At 50.2% G+C, this 26,583-nt stretch overlaps 1 protein-coding gene and 1 non-coding gene across 3 annotated transcripts in view; one reads left to right on the top strand and one right to left on the bottom strand.

Annotated features, from left to right (window-relative positions):
- The window catches only part of SLC22A23 (solute carrier family 22 member 23), a 171,196-nt gene that overhangs the window by 69,861 nt on the left and 74,752 nt on the right, over positions 1 to 26,583 (top strand). The window lies entirely within an intron of this gene.
- Positions 1,832 to 1,936, bottom strand: LOC132018879 (U6 spliceosomal RNA). Its single transcript, XR_009404651.1, has one exon. It is a non-coding gene; the product is annotated as a U6 spliceosomal RNA (small nuclear RNA).

The following is a 26,583-nucleotide window of genomic DNA, read 5'->3' as shown; positions in this document are numbered from 1 at the left end:
GAGAAGAAAGAGCGTCTCTGAGGGAGAAGATACTTAAGGCCCTTTGGTAGAAGAGAAAGATGTAAATTTCTGTCCCAGTCTACACGCAGCATGAGAGAGCAGAACTTCTCTCGGAGGCCGACCAGGTATGGGAGAGCATCTCCAGGGAGCTCATTAAGGGAATCGGACTTACATCATGGAGAAAACAGCGCAGACAGGGGCAGGCTGGCAGGGGGGCCCAGGCCAGCCCGGCCTATAAAGATGAGCTTTGCTGGAGCTGCAGCTTCGGGCCCAGACTGCAGCCCAGCTCGTCCTTCCTGTTAAAACCTGCTGGGACAAGAGGTTAAGAGATGGACCTATGGTCAGAAAGAGGGTGTCTACACCCGAGTCAGAACAGAGACCTCTGAGTAACAGTCTCATGGCCCTCAGAGAGTGAAGGGAGGTCGGAGCTGTCAGGGAATATGTACAGGAAGGAGAACTGATGTCTTCTCATGCGGCCTCTTGCATGAGGAGTAATGCCAGTAATGGACGTCTATAAAAAGTTTTGTTTCAGCACCCCTCAAGTTTTGCAGGACAGAGTGCTGACACACAGCTGCGGGGTTCATATCCGGTTGGCCTTTAATTCCTGGAAGAACTGGCCACGTTCTCCCTGTGCACATCCAATGACCACAGTGACCCGTCGGCCATGTTGACCGGCACACCCCCTCCCAGCGCACCCCCTCCAGAGTGCAGGCCTGGCTGGAAGGGCTGTCTGGAGCAGCAGCAGTACCGAGTGTTAAAGAGAGTTGAAAACATGCAGGAGTTAGTGTGTGCCATCACTGATGCTTTCCAGCTAAACCGATCCCATGGAGATGTCAACCGGCGCTGACATGTGTGAATGTGTAGAAGCATTCCCGGGAGCTGCTGACCAGCAATGTCCTCAGCCAGGCAGACGGTGTATCTCCTGCTGTCGGAGGGGCTGGCAGGCCATGGGAGGACCTTGAGGTGCTCCCAGAGCAAGCGTTCTCTGCAAGAGAGAGGACCCCAGGTGTAAGGCATCCGCACCTCCTTCCCAGAGCCACTGCCCCACTTACAGGAGGTCCTGCCTATCTCAGTTGTCTCCTGACTCTTCCCCTGCCCTAGCCTCTTCCTTCGCCAGTAGGACTCGGGGCCCCAATGGGTCTTTCTAGAACACAGCATGTTCATTCTGATTCTGCAGGTTAGCTGAGTTTGTCGCAACCTGCAGTTGCAGGAACAGCCTGACTTCTCTGTTACAGTGTGGCTGCCCTAGGTGTGACCCACCCTAAAGCCAGGGGAGGGTGGGTAGCTGCCCATCCTCATGCTGCTGATGGACCAGAGAGAGGAAGAGGCATCTGGTGCAGTCTCGGCACAGTTGGTGCACTGCGGGGCAAGTGCCCCAACCAGGAGGATGGAGGCCTCCCTGGAGCAGGTGCTGTCGTAGTAGTGGGAGGGCTCTTTCACCCCTTCCCCAGGGCTCGCCTGCCTTTGGACTCCCTCTTCACTCTGCTCCCAGCCCTCTTCCCTGCACCTTCATCTGTACCCTTACTTCTACCCGAAATGCCTTTTCCTTCCATCTGCCATTTGCATTTCAAAATGCTATCTGCTTCTCATTGAGGCAAGTCAGAGGCCTTTCTTTTCTCCTTTTTTTTTTAAGGATTTTATTTATTTGACAAGAGAGATAGAGAGAACACAGGCAGGGGGAGCAGCAGGCAGGGGGAGAGGGAGAAGCAGGCTCCCCGAGGAGCAGGGAACCTGATGTGGGGCCCAATCCTGGGACCCTGGGATCATGACCTGAGCCGAAGGCAGTCACCTGACCAACTGAGACACCCAGGCACCCCTTTTCCTCCTTTTTTAAAACATGGAGTGCTTCGTGACTTTGCCTGTCATCTTGTGCAGGGGCCACACTGATCTGCTCTGTGCCGCCCAGTTTCAGTACACGTACTGCCCAGGTGAGCACAAAAGGCCCTTTTTCTGTATAGATCCCCCAGTTCCCTGCCTCCAAGGAGGCATGAGGGCCCCTCACTCTCTGAGCCCCTGCCCTGCTTGATTTGTCTTTTGTATGATCAGCATCATTTCCGTCTCCAGCCAGCCTGCAGGGTCAGTGTGCGTCCCGCTGGGTTTTGTCCAACGGACCCAGCACAGTGTGTGTACAGTGAACTGCGGCTAAGTACACTGAACTGTATGTGACTGACACTAACATATTTGTGATACGATGCATGAATTCAAGGTCCATGCAGGGTGGCTAAGTCATGGAAACGTAGGGGCAGGGAAAGACTTGAGCGTTGAGAGCTGAGCAGGCCGTCCTGCAGGAAGGCAGACTGGAGCTATTTCATGGCAGGGATGAGATGGCACATTCTTGAGTGGAAGAAGAACTTGGTGACAGCACCAGATGCCAGCTGCAGAGAATCAGTATGGGGACAGTGGAAGGTGGCAGGGCTGCTCAGGGCTCAAACATGGCTCCAGAAGGTCAGCTTAAGAAGAGGAACCTGGGGGTGGGGGGTGTGTCACTTTGCACCATGATTTGGTGCTGGGATTACTTGGCCAGGGCACAGTGATGGTGACATGAATTGCTCAGATCAGACTGTGAAAGGATGAGGGAAGAGGAGGAGGCTGGGTGTCCAGTCCTTGGTCTGGCTTCTCACTAGTGGGTGCCACTCTGAAAAGAGGGCACAGTAAACGTTTGTATTCCGAAGCCAGCTGTGGTGTTACTGCTCTGCTCTTCCTGGCACAATTGTTTAATGAAATCTGCAGAAGCTTTATTACCCCAAATGCAGTGTTTTTGCAGGGAAATAATCTGGCTCTAAAGTATTCAAAGACGAAATATAGAAAAGACTTCCTCATGCTTGCTGGAAACGGAATTGAAATACACACAGCACCAAATGAATTTATCCCCACTTTTAAACTTCCTACTTTACCAGCTACTTTAAAGGCAAATTCAAGTCCACAGAAGAGGCATGTGCTTTCCTCTAAGGGGAATATTTTAATCAGGCTCGAGACAGTTGATAGACATTTCTGTCTGGATCCCTTTTTTCTGCCCCATTAAACCAGAAATCGGTCTTTGCCAGTAGTGACCTAATGTATGTGTTCAAGGTAAGAAAACTAACTGGAAGGGGGCCGTTTAGCAACGGTGCTGAATCCTGTCATATTTAACACCGGCTTTGTATATGCAGCACAGGTACACACATCCGAGGCTCTAGGTACCCTCCCGGGAGAGACAGACCGTACACGGAGCAGTGAATGACATGCTGAAAAGAGGTTGTGTGGTAGGACTGAGCCACCCTCCCCGGAGCCCTCTCTCTGCCATCCTGGGAGCCCAGGCGCTGGCCCGCTGGCCCCCCGTGCTCCCCAGCGGTAAAGCTCCCCGCCACCGTCGTGGCGAATGGCTTAGTGGGCTGCGTCCCCGGGCAGGAAATGTGGGAAAGCAATTAGCTTCCTGAGGGTCAGTAGCTGATCCTCTGTTTCCAAACACAGAATATGCTCAGACAGAATCAGAAGAATTAATCAGACCCAACCACAGTGGTTGTAAGCAATATTTTGACAGGGGCTGGTTTGTCTGGAAGCCGCGCGTACTGGAAATGTTAAAGGATGAATGGGGGGGATAAAGCAACTATCAACTAAATCATTTCCTCTTGGGCTTGCTTTTAAATTTTTTCTGCCTTTTTCTTTTCCTTGTAGCTCATTGCCCCTTGAAGTCTCACTTCTTACAGCTCTTAAGACTGTTTGTATTAAAACATATTTTTTGAGTGAAATAGAAAATGTCTGTATTTCCTGCCCCGACTTCCGTATTCCTGTCTGTATCGCCATGACTCCCTCGGTCCCCCGTGCCCACCTTTGACGCCCTTGCTGCTGTAATTAGTGACCAGATGCCATCCATTCTCTCTTCAGAATGGCTCTTCAACCCACAGCTCCCCTCCTTGTTCCAGCCCGAATCTGCTGGAATCCTGAAGGGTCCGAGGGGGAAGGAATGTCTGAGATGGTCGGGGCCCCCCGTGGGCTGCCCTGTCCGGGACTCTGTGTGTCTTCCCAGCAGACCTGACCCCGCCTTCAGTCTCAGGCTCTGGCCACACCTTGACCTGGGAGGCATCACATCATCTAGAAGCCTCCCCACTGTGTTCCGGGGCTCCAGCCCAGCAAGCCATCTGTCCCTTCTGCTCCCCTTTGAACCTGTCACCCTCTGGCTCACCGGCTGCCCATCAGTTTGAAACTCTAACTTTTCAGGGTCATCATCATTGGATTTCACTCCATTTTAGCAAGGCACATCCCTCCCTCCAGCCAGTCATCTCTCGCTGTCCTCACCCCGCGGTGCTCACTACTGGGTCCACCTCTGCTCATACCGTTACCGCCGTGCGGATCGCCTCTTTTCCCTTCTGACTCTTCAGAATTTACCTTTGAGATCTCCCTCAGTCCTCCCGAGACCTGTCCTTGCCACACTGGACTGTGCTGCCGTCCCTCTCCGGAATGGTTGTTCTCTGCCATCTGTGTGCATCTGAGTGCTTACCAGAGGCCAAGTACGGTGCCATGGCAGAGACCAGAAGGACGCTGGGCAGAAGCCTGGTCATGCAGCTTAGAGTCTAGCACAGGCATTAAAACATGCGTACAAATAATTTTAATGCGGGATGCCTGGGTGGCTCAGTCCATTAAGTGTCTACCTTCAGCTCAGGTCATGATCCCAGGGTCCTGGGATGGAGACCCACTTCGGCTCCCTGCTCAGCAGGGATTCTGCTTCTCCCTCTGCCTGTTGGTCCCCCTGCCTATGCTCTCTCTGCCTCTCTCTCTCTCTGACAAATAAATAAATAAAATCTTCAAACACACACACACACACACACACACACACACTCATTTAAAAAAAAAAACAAAAAACAATTTTAATGCTGGGCGGGTATGTAACAAATATTATGGTAGTTAAAGATGTGGATACAATTGAGCCTGTTTATGCTAGTTTAGAACTCAGATACTGAAGCCAGAGGGTATATTGCCATTAACTAGTTCTGTGACCTGGGGCAGTACTTCCCCTTGATGAGCTATGTATCCTCATCAGTAAGGACGGAAGTAGGAAGAGCGCCCCTCCCCCCCCCCAGGGTTGCTATCGGAATTACATGAGTTGACTCAGGATTACATGAGTGCTCAGGAGTGGCTCCCATGCAGCAAGCACCAGGGAAGAGTTAGCTCCTGTCACCCCACCTGCCATCGTCCTCATCCTCATAGTCCTCCCCATCATCCTCTCTTGCGCTTGACTGCAGATTTCAAGGACATAAATCACAAGGTCAGCATCTCACTGAGCGTGGGATGGCTGCTTGGTCAACACGGAATGGGACAGTAGGTCATCGGATCCCTGGTTCCCCAAGCGCTCGTGCTTCAGGATTGGTAGGGCGAGGGGCCTCCCTCTCTGGCCTCAATAGTGGCCCAGCACTGTTGCCGAGTGAATTGGCTAAGGATGGTTTTGTCGGGAGTCCCCAGGATGGATGGGGGAGTCACTAGGACTTAGAGGACTCAGCATCCCAGCATCTAGTTTGGCTGTGATTTATTACAGCTAAAGGGTACAGAGCAAAATCAGCAAAGGGAAAAAACGTATGAGGCGAAGTCCGGAGGAAACCGGGCTCAAGCTTTCCAGAGGCCCCTGCCGGTGGGGTCACGCAGGACGCGCTTCATCGCTCTGGCAGTGAATCGTGACGACACGTGATAAATGCTGTCTACCAGGGAAGCTCATTAGTGACCCAGCACCCAAGCTTTTTCCTGGAGGCTGGTCACACGGGCACCCTCTGCTGAGCATGTCCCAAATTCCAGACTCTCCAAAGAAAAGCAGGTGCTCAGCATAAACCACATTGTCTGTACAAAACTGTGCAGCCGTGGTGAGCCGTGCTTGTGCCTTCGGGAATGGTAGGACTTCTGAAGTCCAAGTTCCCAGATGCCAGCCAGGGGCCAGCCGGGCGAGGAGACCTCTCCAACGAGAGCGGTCTCAGGTCTGTGTTGAGTCCTTCGTGCACAACAGCTTAGACCAAAGCCACATGTTGGGCAAGCTTTTGACTAATTAGAACTTCATAGGAAAGAGAGAAGTCTCATCCCCTTGAGCATATTTTAAGCACTTCATTAATATTTGGTGATGAAATAATAATGGGGAGAAGGAGATTTGAAGTTAAACTTTTGAGGGAAAAACCATTCAGAATTTGAAAGAGAATTTTGGCTAAATTGTTCCGTAATTTCTACGCCCACAAACTTCCATCCAACGCCCTGCGCTGCGTTTCCAGCTCCCAGCAGCTGCCGTGCACGGCAGAGCTGGGCGTCCAGAGCACATCCTGAGCCGTCCCTTCCCCAACACCCCCATGCAGCCAGGATGGGAAACCCAGAGGAGTCAGAGAGACCTGGGTGGCAGAGCTGCAGGCTGGCCTCTGGCCTGCGGACTCCACCCCAAACATTCCCTTCACACAAGAAACTGTAGCTCAAGGATAAGAAACTTCTCCCTGTCTTTCTCCTCTGCCCAGCTCTGTCCATGACCTGGACAGAATTCCCAAGACAGCTGTTAAGAGGAATTATGCAAGCTTAGATGTTAGTGTGCCTCGCCATTTTTATTCTGCATTTTAGAATTCCTGTTTCCCGTTACCTCTTGCTGCCTTACCACCCACCTTGGAAATACCAAAGGGATGTGACTGACTAGATTGTTGTCACGTTCTCTTCCGAGGAGGAAGTTCCTTTGTGCCAGACTGCTCGACCTGGATTGCATACTTTAAGTGCCAGCTATTTCCAGCCTTCTTCCGGTGTTCAGGCCCTCACTCTGGACCCGGTTAACCTGCCTGTGTTAAAAAGCATTGACACCCTTAGCTTTTCCTGTAGAGGCTGAAACTGTTTCTGTTTCCTCCTCTGTACAGAAGGGATGATCATAGTCCCCACCTAGGTCCTAGGCAGTACCTTGCCGCAGGATAGCTGTGGCTTAACAGAGATGCCACAGGATAGCTCTGGGCTTCAGAGAGATGTCGTTTCTGTCGGTTCTTAAGTGCACCCCCTCCACATATACACACTCTAGCATTTGTGAGATCAGAGCACATCTTATACTCAGTGCCATGTCAGAGGTTAACCAGCAGCTTTTTCTTTCTCGGTGATATGTTCAGGAATGGCACATCGTAGAATCAATAGCACCGTAGATGAGATGAAATACTGTAGAAGTTGGTAGCACTTAACACAACGCCTCGCAGGAAACAAATGTTCAGCACTGTTTGTTATCCTTGTCCTTATCGATGTCATTGTCATGTTCAATCAGGATGCCCCTCCAGGAAGGAGATCAGCTATTGTTTTGTCTGTTTGTTTGTTTGTTTAGGTGTCTAATTTTTCAAACTCACAAGACAAAGATTCTTACACTTGGCAGTTGAGCAAAGTGAGGCTCGGGAAGTCTGGGCAACTTCCCTTCTCACCCCCTCCTCACACACCCCCCCCCCACCCAGCTAGCCAGTGCAGATCCAGAGCCTGCAAGCTATGGGCCATCATCCAGCTTTGGCCAGTTGCCTTTATAATATGATCTGTGAGCTCTGACTGTTTTTTACATTTTTTAGCGGTTACCAAACAGCAGAAAAAGAGTAATATTTTGTGACTCATGGAAATTATGAGAAATGGAAGTTTCAATGTCTGTTCAATAAAGTTTTATTGGAACACAGCCCTGCTCATCCATTTACAGCCTGTGGCAGCCTTTGCACCACCGTGGTATCGGGGGGTGCTTCAGAAACCAAATGGGCACACAATGCCTGAAATATTTGCCATTTGGCTTTTGAAGGGAAAATGTGTCGACTCCCGGTGTATCTCTTTGCACTCTGATGTGTGTCCTTTAGAGGAAAGAGAGTTCTGTGCTCATCGTTTTATCTTCCATACTTGGTAAGCGCTCAGTAAGTGCTTGCTAAATTGACTTTCTGTAATCGGTCCTCAGTCTAAGACGTAAACCTCAAGTCGTGCCGGTTACCATGGCATCAGATAAACATCAAAATAAAATGTCCATAAGCTCAAGGAGAGGAAAACCAGTTATAGAGACTCTCCAAGGCACCTTTTCAAATGCTCATATTCGCTTTGTAGTATCTTTTAGAGAATAAATAAAATAAAGTGATTTCCTAAGAAGGAGGCCACATTCCAGGAACAGCTGGGTGGATGAAAGAGTCTTGGGTAAGAGATGTTTTCAGAAAACTAAACACGTATCAGCTTGCTGCTTGTCCACCCTCGGAAGGCCTATGGTACAGCTGCCTCAGGGCCAAGTGCAGACCCCGGGATTCCAAAGGTCAGAAGACCCTTCAGCAGGTGTGTGGAGAAGTGAATCCGCTATGTTCTGGCTTTGAAGGCCTTGTTGGTTTCAAGAGATCAATCAAATGATTGGAACTAAACCAGGATCGATGTTGCCTCCTCATTAAATGTTTACAAGGGAGGCAAGCATCGGCACACTCAAGGTCACTGTGGGGACTTGCTCAACTTGGAGTTTGAGCCAGCCATCGGGTCCATGGGCCCACAGTCAGGTGATGGGTGCTAAGGTGAGTGAGAAGCTCTGCTACCTCTGGCTGCAGAAGCTAGGTCACATGGGGGCATCCCGGGAGCTTCCTACGGCTGCAGCTGCAACATCTGGAACAGCTGGCTGATGCCCGGTTAGCTCCGCCAGTTACAGCCCTCCCTCCTCAACCACCTGGACACCGGTTTTCTCTGGAGCCCAGGCGTCTTGGGAGAGAGCGCCATTCTTGACACCTGTGTGGAGAAAGCTTCCTACAAAGTCAGAACCAACAGCGAGAGCCACCTGCCCATGGAAGTTTGTGGGAGGAATCCTCCCCTCCTAGCCCCCTGGGAAAACTTGAAGTTCTTCAAGGACCAATTCGAGATTCTTCAAGACTTGCTTTAGGCATTTATAATTGTTTTATTTTCCCTCAAGTTATTTCTCCCCTCACCCCCAAACCTAATTTTAAAAGACTTTATGCATTCCAAATGTAGCTAACCACCTTCAGTTTTAGGCAGAAAATCAATGGAAAAATAGGTTTAGAAGAAAAAAATTCCCCAACCAAGCTATTTGTTTGTTTGTAGAAGCATGTATTCTGTAAAGTGAGGTTCAGCACACTTTTGGCTTTTTAAGGGACATCTGTAATCTGTCCTCTAGCAGTCATCCTCGTGAAATTGCATCTGATTTTGTATAATTTACCTCTTTTTCCTGAAAGAAAAGTGTGATGCACAGCAATATTAATTGTGGTTACAGTGTACTGAGTTTTTATTTTTATTTTTTCTCTTGAGTATGGAAGTATACCTATATGATAGGGAAATTTTCACAGGAAAATGTTATGCTTAAGATACATTGAAAATCACTTCAGATATTGAAGCAGTATTGTTTCATCACATACACATCTAAAGGCTGAAGCATTTCAGCTGTCTTTGTGTTAAAATGCTCGTGTGGACTAGGCCAGGGCCTTTAAAGAAAAGACTTTGAATTGAGAACCCAAACAAATGTTTACACCATTCTTTCTTTTTTTTTTTTTTTTTAAGATTTTATTTATTTATTCAACACAGAGAGAGAGATTACAAGTAGGCATGCAGAGAGGGGGGAGGGGAAGCAGGCTGCCTGCTGAGCAGAGAGCCTGATGCGGGGCTCTATCCCAGAGCCCAGAGAACCGAAGGCAGAGGCTTAACCCACTGAGCCACCCAGGCGCCCCCACCATTATTTCTAATAAGCAAGTTGCACATGAACTTTTGGAAAGCATTTGAGAGGTGGGGCTTGCCTCGAATATAGGGTTGGAAGAAAATGATAGGAAGTTGATGACTACAGTCCTTGCTTGTCGTAATTTTTTTTTGTCCTTGTGTTTTTAATAAGAGACCCTGCGGGGTGGGACACAGGATTCACCTGCTTTCATTAGTCCCCTTCCTCCTGGAGTGTCCCTCTGTGTCTTGTGAAGAAATGCTTGAAGGAGGCTGGGGGAGTGATCAGCTAAGCTCAATTTTTCATGGGAATATTAAGAAGGGAAAAAAAGTATTTTCTTAAAAAAAAAAAAAGTAAACCTCACACTTGAAGTGACAGTCAGAATTAGGTTAAAAATAGAGCCATCTCTGGGAAAGACCATAGAATTTTAATTAGCTCATCACTCTGAGCAGTTCTGACGTGTCAGCAGGTTGGTCCCAGAGGGGATGCCAGGACATCTGCACTGTATACACATTTTTTTTTTCAGTACGTTTAAGTAAAAATAGGAACTGATGTGTGACATCAGCGAGCTGCTGGGGAGCCCACCTAATGAACGGCATCCATCTCTGACGGGGAATTGCTGCCCAGCCCTGCGCAGAACTTCCTCTTCTTCCCTTTCCCCGCTCCTGGCTCCTTTCCAGGTTCCTCTCCTTGTGCCCCTCCCCCCAGGGCCCGTGATTCCTTCCTTCCCTTGGAATCCTTTTGCATCATTTATAGCCTCCGGGGGTTTGTTTTCATTTCCCTGAAATCTTACGGATTGAAGGGCCCATCTTTGACTTTTTTTGGCTTTTAGTCGCTCTGACCCACTTTAGGTTGAAATTTGGCCAATTTGACAGAAACGAAAGCTCCTTTTAAAGCAGAGCTTTGGAGTCTTCTGAATCTTTTTTGGGTCAGAGACCCCTTTGAGAATTTGATGAAAACTACGGGCCTTCCCCTGGGAAAGTGTGTATCTGACAGGCATACACACACACACACACACACACACACACACTCACATGCTCGCACGCACGCGCCCACCACGTTTCACATAAAAGTACAGAATATTCATGGCTATCCCTAAAACACATCTGTGGATCCCAGGACGAAAACCACACAGCTCTGGTTGAGCACGAAGGCCAGGAAACGGGGAGCCTGACTTGAGTCCCAGATGCTGGAATCACGTGAGAAGCAGGGTGTGAAGGACCAGGGCGGGAAGCGTATTTCCAAGATGCTTGTGGTCATGACGTCCCACCCCTACTCCCCATCGCCAGTCTCCTTGCGCTCACTGGAACCCAGTGATGGGCTTTCCACATGATGAGTACTGATGTTTTCCTCTCGGGATGGTTGTTAAGCCACGTTGCGAATGCCTGGCTCGTCCTCTCGCTCTCCATGACTTGGGTGGCACTCAGTGCTGGCTGGAGTGGCCATGGGGTGAGCAGCATGGTGTGCGTGGGAGTAAGATGACCACAGAGCTAGCCACAGGGGCTGCTGAGGCCTGGGCCTGGGCCTGCGAAAGGAAGGCCCTTGCAGGTGCCATCAGGCCCGGCTCGCTCATGCCTGCGGTGAGGGCGCAGAGAAGTTGACACTTTCAGTGACGACAGAAGGACAAGGCTTTGAAGAGCCACCTGACTGCACCTGCCAGGACCCTCCTCCTGCCTCGAAAGTTTGATTTCCAGACGGCCTAAGAAATGTGCTTTGACTTTCTGAAGCCTCGGAGACTAGAGCAGCTGTGACCTCCAAGAAGCCCAGGAAAGCAGGAAGCCCCATGGAAAGGAGCATTTCCCTCGAGCTGCACGTACACTTTCTCTGAAGGTCTGCTGACCGCGATGTCTTATCAGGAGCTCCTGGGCCCGCGTTTGTGTGTCATAAGGATCCTGCTCGTGTGCTCGCTGCCTAAGACCTGAGCGCGTCCCCTGCCCTTTCCTTCTAGAGGAAATACGGGAGGCGGTGGCTGCAACATTGACAAATCTCAGTGAGGTTTTATTTTGAAGGAGAGGACGGGGTGGGACGCAGAGGCCACTGGCTTAATTAAGCCAGCTGTGCCTACCGTTGCTCTGAGGGCCACAGCGGCTCCTGCTGGGGTCAGCTCTGTGGTTTAGTACTCTAAGACTGATACCTAGGGTGGGCGTTCTGCTTGGGGATCAGGTCCGAATGAGTTCCGTGGACCTCAGCTCGATACTTGTCTTACGGTAACAGAAAAGACGTTTTTCTAATGGACATATTCCGGAAAATCCGTCACGGACAGCTTCTATGGTTGTAGGTTTGATCTGTGTTCTTTAGTGCTGAATTCTGTACCAGAAAAGCCATCAAACAGGGAATGTGTACTCTCCAGGGGCCGGAGCTCCTGCCAGCCTCGTTCACCGCTGCGTCTGCAGAACCCGAACAGGGATGGGCACACGGTGGGGGCGCTGCAAACACTTGGTGACTGATAGGACAGACCTCGAAGCCAGTGTTTCAGGAAGTCCTGTCCTTTCTCTGAGCTTTGTGCCAAGATTGGTGTGTGCGGTCTCCTCCCGTGTCTCCCCGACCCAGAAAACAGGACGGGGGACCGTGCTGCACCGCCTTTGTGATGCAGCGGAGACCTCTGCACCTTATTCTGTCGTTCCTTTCATTTCTCCTTGGCTCCCAGGGACTCAGAACAGCTTTGCCCTCCCTCCGATCTGCTGTCTACTCCACAGCCAGAGTGACCTTTCTAAACCCCAGATCCAGGCATGTCTTCACCCATTGTGAGCAGGGCGCGTGGGACAGGCATGACCCCATCCCCTGGTGCTTGACCAGCCCCAGTCCTGACTATTGTGTGTTTTTTGTTTAAAGAAGGGAATTGAGCATGAAAGGATCTTAACCTAGGCGTCTGAGAACGTGGCTTCCGGTCCCAAAGTCAGGCCTTCCTCAGCTTTGTACTCTAGGCCGGCTTGCTGCAAAGGGCTGATCCTCCACATCTTAAAATGCAAACTGAGTATTGTGCCTGCTCCACGTTACCCCGTGACATGGGATCCGATGTGCCTGCATGTGCGGAAAGGCTTTTCGGAACTAGAAAGCTCTGTGCGAGTGGCCTTGTCCAAACACTTGGCACTCATCTTCAAGTGGGATAATATTGCAGCTTTGTGTGCAGAGTAGCTGGTAGGCTGTTCTTCTCTGTATATGCCTTACCTTTGTTCCCTCCCAGAGGGACTGATGGAAGTGCCCCAGGAGAGCCGGACATCAGTGTGGATGTCGGGCCATGGGTGTCAGGCCATGCCATGGTCTGTGCTTCCTGGGCCGCAGGGCAGGCTGGGTAAAGTTGGCGCCCATCTGGGCCACCGCTTAGACCAGACTCCAATCTTTGGCCTAAAGTTGAAGCGTGCCCTCTGTGCGTCGGCGGTGGCTAATGACTCACGGGGTCAGGCGGCCGCTGGCTCTGTCCCATGTTCCTGTGTGCTCTCGGAAATGTCATGCCAGTGCCCCTGAGTGTGCCAGGATATGAGGGGCAGGGGGCAGGGAGGTCATTGCTGAGGTGGAGCCTGAGCAGAGGCTGAGATGGGCTCCTCCCGCCACTGCCCCTGGAACAGCCAATGTTTTTCTCCCCAGGATGTGACTGTGGTTAGAACAAGGAGGGGCCAGGCCAAGTGCTAGGTTTTCATTTCAGAGTGCCGTTCTTCTGGGAGAGAGCAAGCAAACCCTCCACGCTGGGCCCGGGGCTCACTGCAGGCAGCCAGCAGCCTGTTTCATCCAGGTGAGCCCTGGACAGCCGGGCAGTGAGCAGGGAACCGAGTCCCTGAGCCATGTTCCTACCTCCCCCTTCTCCCTCACCCTCTTCCCTCCCAGCCTCTCCCCAGCCGGTGCCCCCGGGGACATCACTGTTCCCTGAGGTGGAAGACTGTGGGGTCCCAGGCAGGCTTTGTCTTATACATCCTGTTTGGCTGGTGGCCTGGTCCCTGGGACAGAGCTCCACAGACCCCTGCTGGCCATCTACCCTGATGTTATGGGGCTGTCTGAGCGTCTCCCCTGCTGCTCTGCACAGAAAGAAAAAATTGGCCTACAGAAGAGGCGACTGCTTATGTTTTTTTTGTTTGCTTTGAAACAATAGAAACCCAAGTTGCAGGAAAAATGCCACTGCTTAAGTGTGTCACACTTTTTTTTTTAAACAAGGGAAAAGGGTCCTTAGGAAAAAAAAAACAACTGAGGTCAAACTGTTAGATTTCAAGCCGCGAAAATTGTAGGTCTCATTGTCCCATCTTAGAAGAACCATAGAAGTGAAGCTTCTCCTGATCTGGCCCAACTGTCACTCTTACTCTTCATAACAATGTGAACCTAAATAAATAGTCATTGAACAACTCCTTCCAAACTGGAAAAGAATGTGGCATTCTGGCCTCAATTTGTAACCACTGAATCCGGTCCCCATCTCTACATCACCCACACACTATACCCTGTTTCCTGCAATTGTCCTTTAAAGATGACCCCTTCCACTGCTGCCTCTGGAGCAGAGATTAGCAAACTATGGCCCTCCATCTGTTTTTGTAAATAAAGTTTTATTGGAACACAGCCAAAAAAAAAAAAAAGACACTTCCTGTCCTCAGCTGTATGTGGAGAGCCTGTTTCTGACCTCATCAGACGTTATGCGCGGTGGGCTGCACGACAGGCCCTGGAAGTAGCAGTCAGGGGCCCCTGGTAGACTCTCTTAGGGAGAGGAGGCCAGCCACCTCCTTTAGGCACAGGGATCAGGCTGCCTCGGCTGGCCATAGACTGCCGGATGCCGTGGTAGGCACCGATCCTGCTAAGTGCTGCCAGCTCGGTGGGAAGTGGGGTGAACAGAATGCTAACAACAGAACAGGAAACTCTTCTCGGCTGAGCGCTGAGCCGTCAAGCGAGAATGTGGATCAAAACTCAGTTCCTCAGCCTCTGAGCATCCGTCATTAAAAGGCTGCTAATTGGCTGAGCCTGTTTAATATTTCGTTCACACCCATAGAAACAGAGAGGCTGGCCCATGCAGAGGCTGGTACAGAATATACCCACCGCCCTGTTCCCCTTGCCCTCAGAAATCCTGATCTGATGGTCCTCTCCCTTCTACACTTAATTAGGATTTCCTCTCCTGGTATGGGGTGCTGCACACTTCTGGGGCCCAGAGCCAGGCTGGCTGTTTTCCACTGTTCCGTCTGAGCACTGGAGAGACAGACCACATTCATGGATGACAGATTGGGTATCTCCCCCTGGTCCCAGAACTCTGGTCCTCTACTATCTTCTTTACAAAGATGGGTCTAGAGCTTTGGCTTTGCGGGGGGTTGGGGAGGGAGTCATTAGTCCTAATCCCACAGAGCCTGGCTCGAGAGGCCCTTGGAGCACCCCAGCAGACCCTTGCCTGTTAAACAACTATTTGGGTCAAGGAAGGGTCTCCTTGGGTGTTTCAGTGCCCGATTACAATGTGTACTGATATTTGAGTATACGTGTGTGTGTGAACATATTTACCTGATCGAAGTTTCCAGAGCCCATCATTTACTCAGCTGCACGTGAAGCTTGGAGGAAGGTGAACCAAGTGTTCCCTCTGTGTTTCTATGGTCTCTGCGTGGCAGCACGAGGCAGTGCGATATTTGGATCTGGAGTGTTTTCTGCCTCTGACTGTAGTTCCCCCGGGGTAGGAACTGTGTCTGTATGCTCTTAGCTGTTAGCATGGGAATTGGCTCATATGTCACACTTCACTAGTGTTTACAGCATTAGCGAATTGTAATCTACTGAGACGGCTTTGTGTTTCTTAGTGCCCCAATAATGAGTGCGATTCAACAGAAAGAATATTGGGAAAGAAAGCTGTTGAGGGTTTTTCTGGGATCATGTGGGGCATGCTGTTGTCAAGCCTGTGCTTTGTAGAGACGGTGTGCCCGGCCCTTTCAGAGGAGAGTGAGGGATTGGTGGGTGCGGAGAGATCTGTCCAGTTCCTTGCCTTTCATAAAACTGGGGAGAAAAGTATAAATCTGGAGACCCAAACCCCAAAATTTGGGAACTGGAACTAGGATCCCCACTCCCTCTCGGGACCTGTGTGGCCTGTGGGACTTCTCCCAGCTGCTAACTTTGGGCCCCTCCATCACCGTGATGGGCTAATCCTTACCTGGCCATGATGATGAGTGACCCAAGGCACTCAAATTTATGACAGAGAAGGACAGGAGGGGGGACAAAGCATCCACTGGCCAGATTTAATTCATCCTACTTTTTTTTTTTTTTAAAGATTTTATTTATTTATTTGACACAGAGAGAGAGAGAGATCACAAGTAGGCAGAGAGGCAGGCAGAGAGAGCGGGGGGGGAAGCAGGCTTCCTGCCAAGCAGAGAGACCAATGCGGGGCTCCATCCCAGGACCTTGGGATCATGACCAGAGCTGAAGGGAGAGGCTTCAACCCACTGAGCCACCGAGGCGTCCCCATCCTACTTTTTAAAAAGATGAAAAATGATGTAGGAGCCATCTTGAAACTTCTTAAAAAGGAAGGGCTTGGAGGACCCAGCATCCTCCCTCGTAAAGTGCCATTTGGTTGTGGGTGGTTGTTGTTATTTTGGTAAGAAGGCGATACAGAGGGTATGTTTTGTGAGATGCAGCTACGGGGCTTTTTGGGGGGAAGGAAGCCCTGATCTGAATCCCAGCTGATTCAGGTCCCAAGTCGTTTGAGTCATTTAACTTGGGGGCACGCAGAAAATGCATAGAAATAGAAAATACGTGAACTATGGAAGCATAAAACATAGGGTGTTCTCTGCAGCTTGGACGTGGGGTCCCCCAGCCTCACACTCCTCTGCTCCTGCATGCTCTCTGTGCTCCCCTTACTGACCCACTGTGCTCCTCCCAGCTCACATCACCCCTCCTTCCCCTCCCGGGGAAGCCCCCTTCAGCTCCCCCTCCTCTGCCTGCTCTTGGCCCAGGCAGGACGCCCCCATCACCAGTGGTGTCTCTGGGAGCACCCCCAACTCTGGCCTGACGCCATCTTGGAGGGCTCAGCTCCTGGTCCTCTTTGTTTCCCGAGTACCTGGGACAGCATCTGAGGCTCGGGTGAGCCACGAAGCAGGGTTATGGGAAGCAATGTGTGGAATGAGATTGTCGGGGGGGGGATCTTAGAAGGCCAAAAGGCCTTGAAGCAACCTCCCCTGTGACCGAGTTGGTGCCCCAAAACTGACCGTTCAAATGTAATTCTCTATTTTGAAGCCACATGGGACAGAGAACGGACTACTGAGAATGGGAACACAGCGAGCTCTGTGAAACACTCCCACCTCTTGGAGATTGAGTTTATCTGATCATCCTAATGGCAAAGAGGGGCCAACACGAGGATACTTGTGTGGGTAGGGTTGGGGGTTGGGGTGGGCACAGACCCCAGGGGTCGGAGTTTCCAAGAGCAGATTCACCTACTTGACATTTTCTGGGAGCTTTTGTTTGTTTGCTTGGAGGAGGAGTTTCTTTATTAGGGTAAAAGACACAGAGCATAAAATTTACCATTTTGACCATTTTAAGGTGGACCGTTCAGTGACATTAAGTCCTTTGCATTGTTGGACTACTATCCTTCTCCAGAACTTCTCCATCTCACAAAACTGAAATTCTGCACCCATTGAACACAAACTCCTCATTCTCCCACCTGCCCCTGGCAGCCACCCTCGTAGTCTCTGTCTGTATGGTTCTGACGACTCTAGGGGACCTCATGACAGTGGGATCATACAGTATTAATCCTTTCATGACTGGCTTATTTCACCAAGCGTAACGTCCTCAGGGTCTGTCCGTGTCGTGGCCTGTGTCAGAAGTTCCTTCAGTTTTAAGAGAAACACTCCTCTGTTACAGGTTAGGTACCCCATTTTGTCTACCCATTCATTAGCCAGGGGCCACTTGGGTTGTCCCCACTTTTGGCGACTATGAATGTGAACCCGAGTGTACAAGTATGCTTTGAGCCCCTGCTTTCTTTATTTGGGGTCTATATCCAGGTATGTGTGGACTTGCTGGGGCTAACAGCCGTGAGCATCCATCTCCTAGTGGTTTGGATTTGCATTTCCCTAATGGTCAGTGAGACAGAGCTCCTTTCCCTGGGCTTCTTGGCGGTCTGTATATCCTCTTCGTTTTCCATTTTGTTTTAAACTTGAGATGCTTATCCGCATAGGATTCACGTGTGTGACCTGAGAGGAACTGCTGGATGACAGAAGCTAGATGCTCCCACGGGGCCAGCCGGGCTCACAGGGTTTGCTGCCCACCCGAGGGTGGCGGATGCTCCCAGAGATGCTGCTGCTGGCCCTGCCCCAGAGGGACGTGGTTCGGGGAGCCCTCCTCCCTTCCCAGGCACCCATCCTGTTCTCAGTTGCCAGGACCTGTCCTGTCTGTGGCACCGAAGTCATCCAGAGTGTTCCTTTGTGCAGTTGTCTAACTGGGGCTTCTTGTCCTGTCCTGCTGAATGAGCGGGGTGTGCCAGGGTGGGGGGGAGGGGACAGTGAACCTGACCTGAAAACACCACAGGTGCTGGAGGCCCGGCCCAGACCAGGCCAGGAGGAGAGAAGGCAGGGGAGGCCGGAGCTTCCCTGCAGAACTGGCAACATCTCCCAGTACCTTCATGGCCTCGCAAAGGTAGGTCCCTGCGGGCTGCTTGTACATGGGGGCTGCGGCTCCCGCGGTTCCTGTCGTTGGATGACAGAATCCTCCCTGGGGACTTTGTGATGCTGATCACCAAACCCGTGCCCCTTGGCTTCTTCCGTGCCATCCCCCTTTCCAGGAGTTGTCGCTCACTCCATCTGTCTCAGCTCCCTCTCCTCCTCTCCACACCCACCAGGCAGGACCACCCTACTGACGTTCTCCCTCAGGGTCAAAGCCAAATGCTGATCCCTCTGTGTTTCACCTCCCCAGGATTCACCTCCGCAGCGGAGGCCTCACACCTGCGTGTGCTTCCGCTCGGGAGCCACTGTCTCCCCCATCAGACTGCTGGCCCCGGGGACTGGGGAGGCACCCGTGCAGCTTCCTCCTCTTGGCCTCTCCCCTGGCCTAGGGCCACCACGTCATTCTTGCTCCATGAGTACATAGCGATGCATCTATTATGCACCACCGGCATTCTGTTTTCCCTTATTCACCCGTCCTCAGTATTTTCTCTGGGTCTGGAGCTGGGCACGGGATGTTGAATGGTCCCTAGGCTCAAGGAGGTTTCAATTTGGTTAAAAAAAGGAAAGAATGATTGTAAATTTTTATTTATGACATGCTTTTTGCTCTTTAGAAAGGCATTAACAACATAGCGTACGGAGTTGAGTTTTTGAAAGAGTTGAGACATGTGGCTAGTGCCGTGTGTAAAAAGCAAAGGAAAACACGCCTACTGTGTGCTGGACGTCACTTTCTCATGCCGATTTATAAGGCGAGTAATCAGAACACCATCGCTGGACGGCGCGTGTTTACACAGGAAGGCTGTTTGGGTAATTATTAGCAAAGACTTTACCCAGGCTGTGGCCAGTCCTCCCACTGGTTGTTTGCGCTGGGGGTTTTACAGTGCATTTGACCTTTGCTTAAGGTAAGGGAGGGTTTGTTTGACCAAAACAGTGATAAGTATTCCCATGGCATTTCAGCACCACTGAATCTTTGGGACCCGGAATGTGTTGTGGGCGCTGCTCAGAATGTGAGCTCTTCCTACAGGGCCTGCCTTGTTTCATGTTTCTTTTCTGCTGTGGGTTTCCCTTCCAGGCTGCAGGGCTGGATTGTATGTTTTGTCCGTGTGGCCTGGGCGGCCACTGCCTCTGTGACTTGCCCCAGGGGTTGGAATCCAGGAATCTGTGCCTCCCTTGGAGGTACCACTTGGCATCACAGTGCCCATGAACAGACCTTCTGAGGAGGCCGTGTCCTATGTTAGAAATGGGGTAATACTTCATATCCCTATTTATAGGAGCTGGTGAGGGCTGGTGAGGGCCTATGAGGTAACACCTCTGAAGCTGCTTTGAAGGGCTTGGGTGTAACTGGACACCTTATTATGGGAGGCTGTTGGTCTCCAAAGCCAGGGGGGCAAGCCAGCCAGTCCTTATGCTGCGCTGGGAGGAGGGAGACGGCACCGTTACAGCAAAGCTCCTGGCTTGGGAAGAGAGGTTGCACGTGCACGGAGGCCTGGCCTGCAGGCCCCGTTCTAAAATAAACTTGCCTATATCTGGAGCTAAAGGTTGACCGGGAGAAATGGGAGGAGCCCAGGGGAGGATAGCGTGGCGTGGCTAAGTGTGGGGTCAGCTGTATTTTCAGAAGCAGATGAGGAAGTGAGGGGGACCACCAGGATCACACCCCTGAGGCTTCTCCTTCCTGAGAAGGCTGTGGGTGCGGCCCCTGAGCCTTGCTGGCCATTAGCTTGTTTTATGAGCCCGTTCCCTCGGCTGTGTAGTTGCTCGCGTGTCCTTCCCAGCAGTTCCTGTAGCCAGCGGCCCACATCCCAGTGGCTGGCAGGCTTCGGGAAGGCACTCAGGAGAAGCACTTGCACCTTGATTTCTTCCAATTCAGATGTCAGGTATCTGTGGACCCCACTACCCAGACCCAGAAATAGAGCCTTATCAGTACACTATGACCCTCACTCGATGACTTCCTCCTCCCCTCTGTTCCCAGGAGGTTTGCATTGCTGTTTTTCCACCCTGTGGGTTTCCACTGGTTTTACTACATCTCTGCTTATCCCTTGGCAGCATCTAGAACACCTTTTGGTGCTGTTTTGTCTTTAAAAAAAAAAAACTCGGAATAAGGGCTGCTGCACTGTCTTTGTTCTTCTGAACTTCCTTTTTCTTTCTTTCTTTCTTAAAGCTCGGCTTCATGTTTGGGAGGCTCCTACGCGTTGACAGGGATAGAAGGAGTGAGCTGGTGTGATGTCAGTTTTGAGAGTTAGGGCGGACTCAGGATTGAGCAGGGCCTCAGGCCTTAGCAGAGGAGCACAGTGGGTGAGCCAGGACATGATGTGGCTCTGTTCCGTCAGGGCTAAAAGGAAAGCTTGCAAATTTGTCTTCCTCCTGTTTTTTATTCTAAGTTCAAAGGCTTCTACCATATATAATAAGTTCATCTCTTGCCTCTGATGCTCTCACTTCAGATTTTCAGTTTGGAGATAAGGAAATTGATGGTGTTGGGGCCTCTCTCTGTTCATGTTCTTTTACAATGTAGAGATGAAGAGATTCTAGTCAGTATTGGGGAGTGAGATTATTTTTTTGATTGGCGAGAGCAGTCACCACAAAGGAAGGAGACCATTTCCAAGCCCCTGGAGGACAAGAACCCAAAGATAAGGATTTAAATACTAACAGGTTGTATGGGCCCAGAGGCATTGTTTTTATTTAGGTTTTTTTTTTTGTTTTGATTTTTTCACTTTCATTTTGTGAGCTCAGTAATAGAGGCCTCTGTATTTCTCCTGTTTTCTATTTTAAAAACAAACAAACAAAACATGTGGCACAAAGGCATGCAAATGCTTCATGCTTTTGGGGGCCAAGTCAGTACTCTAAACTTTCTGGCCCTCCTGTCATTACTTTTTCTATTACGCCATCTTGTCTACCCACAAACTGACAAAGCCACCACCTTAACTGACAAGTATGAATTGAAGAGGATGACATTGAATTATGAGCCTCAGCAACCAATTACATGGTAACTTGGCTCAGCATAGTACCTTCCCCACTGTAGACATTCACTAATTATTTGATTGATTAGTAGGAAATTAGAGGTGGTGTGAATAATTGAAATGATCAAAAGCCCTCCAACTCCTCGTTTTCCCCCCGAAGACTCTGAATGGGCATCTTCTAAAACAGAGACCGTGTTTCAGTTTATGCGTCAGTTTATCCGCTGACAGATGGTACATCTACCATTTATTGAGTGCCTGCTGGATGCTGGGGCTCTAAAGGTGAAAAGACATTGTCCTGCCACTGAGGCACAGAGTCTCTAGCATGACTGGGACACTGACCACTGTGCGGTATTTTCTGTGATCAAGGCACATAGATGCCGAGGAGAATCTCAAACTTCCTGAGGTTTTCTTTCCTTCACCTAATTCGCCTTCAGGTAAAGTGCTGTGAAACCAGGGGCAGGAGAAGGGAGCGCGTCTGAGTGCCCTTATTTCCTAGCTTCTTGGCAAATGCACATTTCCCACTGAATTCATCACCGAGTCCTCTCGAAAGGAGTGTTTTGCCTGAAGGGGGAAAGGATCGGTTCCATTCTGTCCCACTAAGCAGCCTGTGCGTTTCTGGTTTGGAAGTATCCCTGATCCGTTCACCGGGCTCTTGCCTTGGACTTGCCAGCTCTCTGAGGGATAAATACGTGTGATTGTCATTGAAGTTCCCACAAGTCATTCAAGTCTGCCAAGGAGTCTTACCTTATCAGGAAGATAAGACGAGTTTCACTACTCGTCACTTCAGGGATCACATTTGAGAATTCAGTCAACCTGCCCAAGGAATGGTGGGGTTTTTCCCCTGACTGTCTTCCTAGAAAAAGCAAAACAGCCCACCCACAGGAGATCTGGAAAAATCCCTGGCTAGGATTTGGAGCTTGTTCAGTGCTGTTATGTTCAAGGCCGGAGCTGGGGTCCTGGGAAATGTTCACCAGCGGAGGAGAGAGGTCCTCCCCTACTAAGAAAGGGGGTGCCAGGGCTCCCTGAGTCAGGGCCCTTGGGGACAGCAATGCTGGAAGCAGGCCTCACATGAGCACGTTGGGGTAGCAGTGGGAGGAACAGAACGAACTTGTCAGATCTTCCATGAGAAGAGGGCACCATCCCCCAAAGTCTCACCCCAACCCACCTGGGAGAGAAACACTTGACCCATTTGGTGATTTGGTGACCAAAATCCCAGTAGTTCTAGGGGCCCTGGGTTGTTCAGTCAGTTAAGCGTCCGATTCTTGACTTCACCTCAGGTCATAATCTCGGGGTTGTGAGATCGAGCCCGGCATTCGGCTCCACACTGGGCATGGAGCCCTACTTGAGATTCTCTCTCCTTCTCCCTCTGCCCCTCCCCCACAAAAAATCCCAGTAGTTCTAGTCTTTGTGTTTTCAGTTGAACTTTTTTCCTGATGGCTATGTGATGTATTTATCTATTTATTTATTTATTTATTGAAGAGTAACAGGCAGCTCTGTCAGAGCAGTGGGATGTTTGATAGCCCAGAGTCTCCATGTTCCTGGTTGGGTACGATCCAGGCCACCCGGCCACACGACCTGAGAGATTCTGGGATTTGGGGGAGACGTGGGCAGTTTTTTAAAGTAGAATAGCCACAGAGAAGGGTGAATTGGCAACTGGGAGAGTTGGGGGGACAGAAGCACCTCTTAACTGGCGTTCTGGCTGTGGTGTGGGGAATCTGACAGACGGAGCTTCTCCTTTTGTGTCCATTTATTGGAGAAGCAGGTTTCAGTCCAGGCAGCGAGGTAAAGCCCCCAAGCAGGCGTGTTTTGCAGGCCTCTGCCATCTCTTCCAAAAGTTAAGGGTTATTCTTTTGGACACTAGCAATTCTTGTATGTAATTTTAGATTAAGCAGGGTGTTGGCAAGTCTTTGCTTCACTTGATGTGTGGTGGGACAGTCAATATTTGTACAGCGATTGTATTTACTCACCGCCTTCACTTTTAAGTAAGACTTTTCGCCCTGTTCCTCAGGAACAACATTCTGCTGAAACAAAGCCAGCCATGGGGGGGGCGGGGTTGTCAGCAGCCGGAAGGTCAGGTGAGCTACCTGCCCTTCTCCCAGATGTTTGCAGGCCTTTCAACTTGTGTGCACGGCAGGTCCAAGTGTTTTTCCAAACTCTTGTGCAAGTCTGAGGTTTTGCTACGTGCTTTCCCTTCCCAGCAAAAATTCCTCACTCAAAATGAATGACAGAATTGTAATCTCTAAAAAAAAAAAAAATACTGGTAAACAGCACCCCTGGTTCTTGTTGCTGAGACAGTTGGCGATTTTCACACAATGTGAGAATATGGTTTCGGGATCCAAGCAATTCCATTTTCCGTGATTGAGGTGAGTCCCGGTAGAGGTTTCTGATTTACAGAAGGGAAAATGAGACCGAGATAGAGACACAGAGAATTGGGCCTATAGAAATGAAACCCTTGCAGTGGGTTTTCTTTCCTTTTTGTTATAAACCCTTGTCAGACTGGAAGCTTGGCATGCTCACTGCCTCTTACCACCGGTGCATGTGTGTGTGTGTGTGCGCGCGTGTGTGTGTGCGTGCGTGCATATGTGTGTACATGCATGATGCATGTGTGTGTGTGCATGTGTGTATGTGTGTGTACGCGTCCCCTGTCAGAATAGAAAGAAAGAGGCACTTGCACTTTCCTTCCACACCTTCCATTGTCTGTGGTCCCCAAAGGCTGGGGTTTGCTCTCTGTCTTTGTCGCCCACCTTCCAGCAGAGAGGGGGGTGGGGAAAGCTTTTGTCTCAGCTGTCATCTCACACTTCCTCAGAGAGGGAGCTGCAGTGCCAGTTGGGCTTTGGGGGATCATCAGCCCTGAGCATTCCTTCCTGCTCTGCTGTTTGCTATGGCCACAGGGGAAGGGAAGTAGGGCTGCCTCCTGGCCGGGGTGGGGGGGGGGGGGGGGTAAGGGGGGGTCCTACCATCTGCAGGGAGCAGGGCGGTCCTCACCATTGTTTTCCTTAATCCTGCCCACCTGGGGGTGTGCATATCTGATGAGAGTCTGTGAGAGCCTTGGTCTCCTGCCTCTGCCCACAAGGAAGCACCAAGGCTCTTTGGCTCCCATTTTGGTACCAAACAGCAGAATGATGACCTCCATGAGGCCAGCTGCTATGGGACCACGGGGGGTGGGGGCCGCCGAGCAAGCGGGGTTGGGAAGATGTGTGAGTTTTCAAAGTGGCCAATGGCACATTCCTGGGCTGAAGCTGGGGACAGGCAAAGACAAGAGGTTTCTGGAGCTGCCGGGGTTGGGTGGGAACGGAGGTGGGGGAAGAAAGGGCCATTTATTCAGCCGCAGCAACTGCTCATTAGTTCCAACTGTACACAGTTGGCGAATGCTGCACATTGGCCTGGCCCCCTCAGCCACAGCCCCGGCTTGGGTCGTCCACTGCCCACCGCAGCCACCCCACCCCCATAAAATCTTGACATTTGTCTTTCTGCCAGCTTGAGTGATAACATCAGATTACTTTTTCCCTTACCTCTTCCCTCTCCCCTCTTTTTTCTGCCCCAAGAGGCTAAATCCCCGGCACTTTCCACCGTACTCTGATTACCCAGGACAAAGAAGGCTGGGCTGTGATGCTAACAGGGAGATTTCTTTTCTCGGCAGTGGGAGCCTCACAAAAGCCAGGGCTTAAGCTGCGGGGGCCTCCCCAGCTCTCACTTTCTTTCCTGTAATTCTATACAAATGGCATTAGCCTTTTAGGAGGCCTTTGTTTGCAGCCACTCTGAGGGTCCTTTTCAGCTGACATTGGTTTCTTGAATTTTAAGTGAAATTTGTTCTGATCCGCCTGGTGTGACTTCTTGTGGAGGAAATGCAGGCTTGGGATTGTAAGTTATTAAATGCAAAAGGGACAGCTTTTTAAAAATCTTTCTCTTCCAGCACAAATTAAATGCCTCTGTAAGAAAGGAACATTAAAAATTAAAATGCCCTTTGACGAAGCTAGCTCTTTGCCCTCTGTGGGAGCACAGGAGTCAGAAGGCCCATCTCCTCCATGCCCTGAGAAATTCCGTTTGTGTTCTTTCTTCCCGAGGAAGGTAGCCCAGCCTCCTCAAGGGCTCTGTTCTCATAACAAAAATCATGATTTGCTTTCTTTAAGTGATATTGCTGATTCTTCTGCTACAAACTGCAGTAAAACTATAACATCCTAGCTGTGGTGACCAATTTGACAAATTAATCAGATAATCCCATGTATACCTATCAGAGCCTTAGAACACGCACCAGCACACTTGTTCTGCGAAGGGTCAGGAACTCAGCATTGCAGGCCACATGGGCCTTCCAGGCTGTGTCACAGCCACTCAGCACCGACATTCTGGTGTGAAAGCAGCCACAGACAGTCTGGAAGTGAATGAGTGTGGCTGCGTTCCAGTCAAACGTTGTTGGCAGACGCTAAAATGTGAATTTCACATAAAATTTCACACAAGAAATATTATTCTTCTTTTGGTTGTTTTGAACCATTTAAAAATGCAAAAAAAGAAACATTCTTAGCTCCCACGCTGACTAAAAATAGGTAGCAGGAGGTGCAAAACGGGCCATGGGCAGGATTTGGCCCATGGGTCATTGTTTTCTTAGCTCTGCACTATCCTTGATCTTGGCCTTGGCCGAGAAATGATTCCCAACCCAATCGTAAAGCAGCATTTTAAAACTGGAGCTCCTAACACATGAATTGGTTATATTATAAGGTCCATCTTGGGGGAATCCTTCCTAGCATCTTAAAAAGAAAAAGAATAGAATTCAGCACAGCACACATAGTAAGAGTCTGATGTTGTATCATGAAACTTTTGTTGTTGGTATGTAAGTACTGGGCCATTGTGTCCACTACTTGGAATTAATGTTTTTTGTCAGCCATGGGCCTCCCTATCCCCAGACTTTAGTGAACCCCAAGGAACACAGTGACACACAATCAACAGAGTACTAATGTTGTTAGCCAATGAGAAGGGAATAGAAGTGAGTGTGGTCATCTTCTGGCATGTGTTAGAGGAAGCAAGACTCAAGACAACTAGGCTGTCTCTCCTAGGTCTACAGCTGGAGAGAGACAGGAGCAATAAGCAAGTATCTCGGGGCGCCTGGGTGGCTCAGTGGGTTAAGCCGCTGCCTTCGGCTCAGGTCATGATCTCAGGGTCCTGGGATCAAGTCCCGCATCGGGCTCTCTGCTCAGCAGGGAGCCTGCTTCCCTGTCTCTCTCTCTGCCTGCTTCTCCATCTACTTGTGATTTCTCTCTGTCAAATAAATAAATAAAATCTTTAAAAAAAAAAATAAGCAAGTATCTCTCCTCATGATACCAGGTTGTTTGGGGCTCTGCCCACTGAAAATGAATTTCCTACTTTCCTGTTTTGCTTGTTTATTTCTAAGTAGTTCTAAGAATCCATCTTCTTCCCTCTACTCTTC

This window comes from Mustela nigripes, chromosome 5 (genome assembly GCF_022355385.1).
Source record: "Mustela nigripes isolate SB6536 chromosome 5, MUSNIG.SB6536, whole genome shotgun sequence".
Taxonomy (NCBI): domain Eukaryota; kingdom Metazoa; phylum Chordata; class Mammalia; order Carnivora; family Mustelidae; genus Mustela; species Mustela nigripes.
Note: the sequence above shows the minus strand (reverse complement) of the source record. Positions and strands in the feature narration are given on the sequence as shown.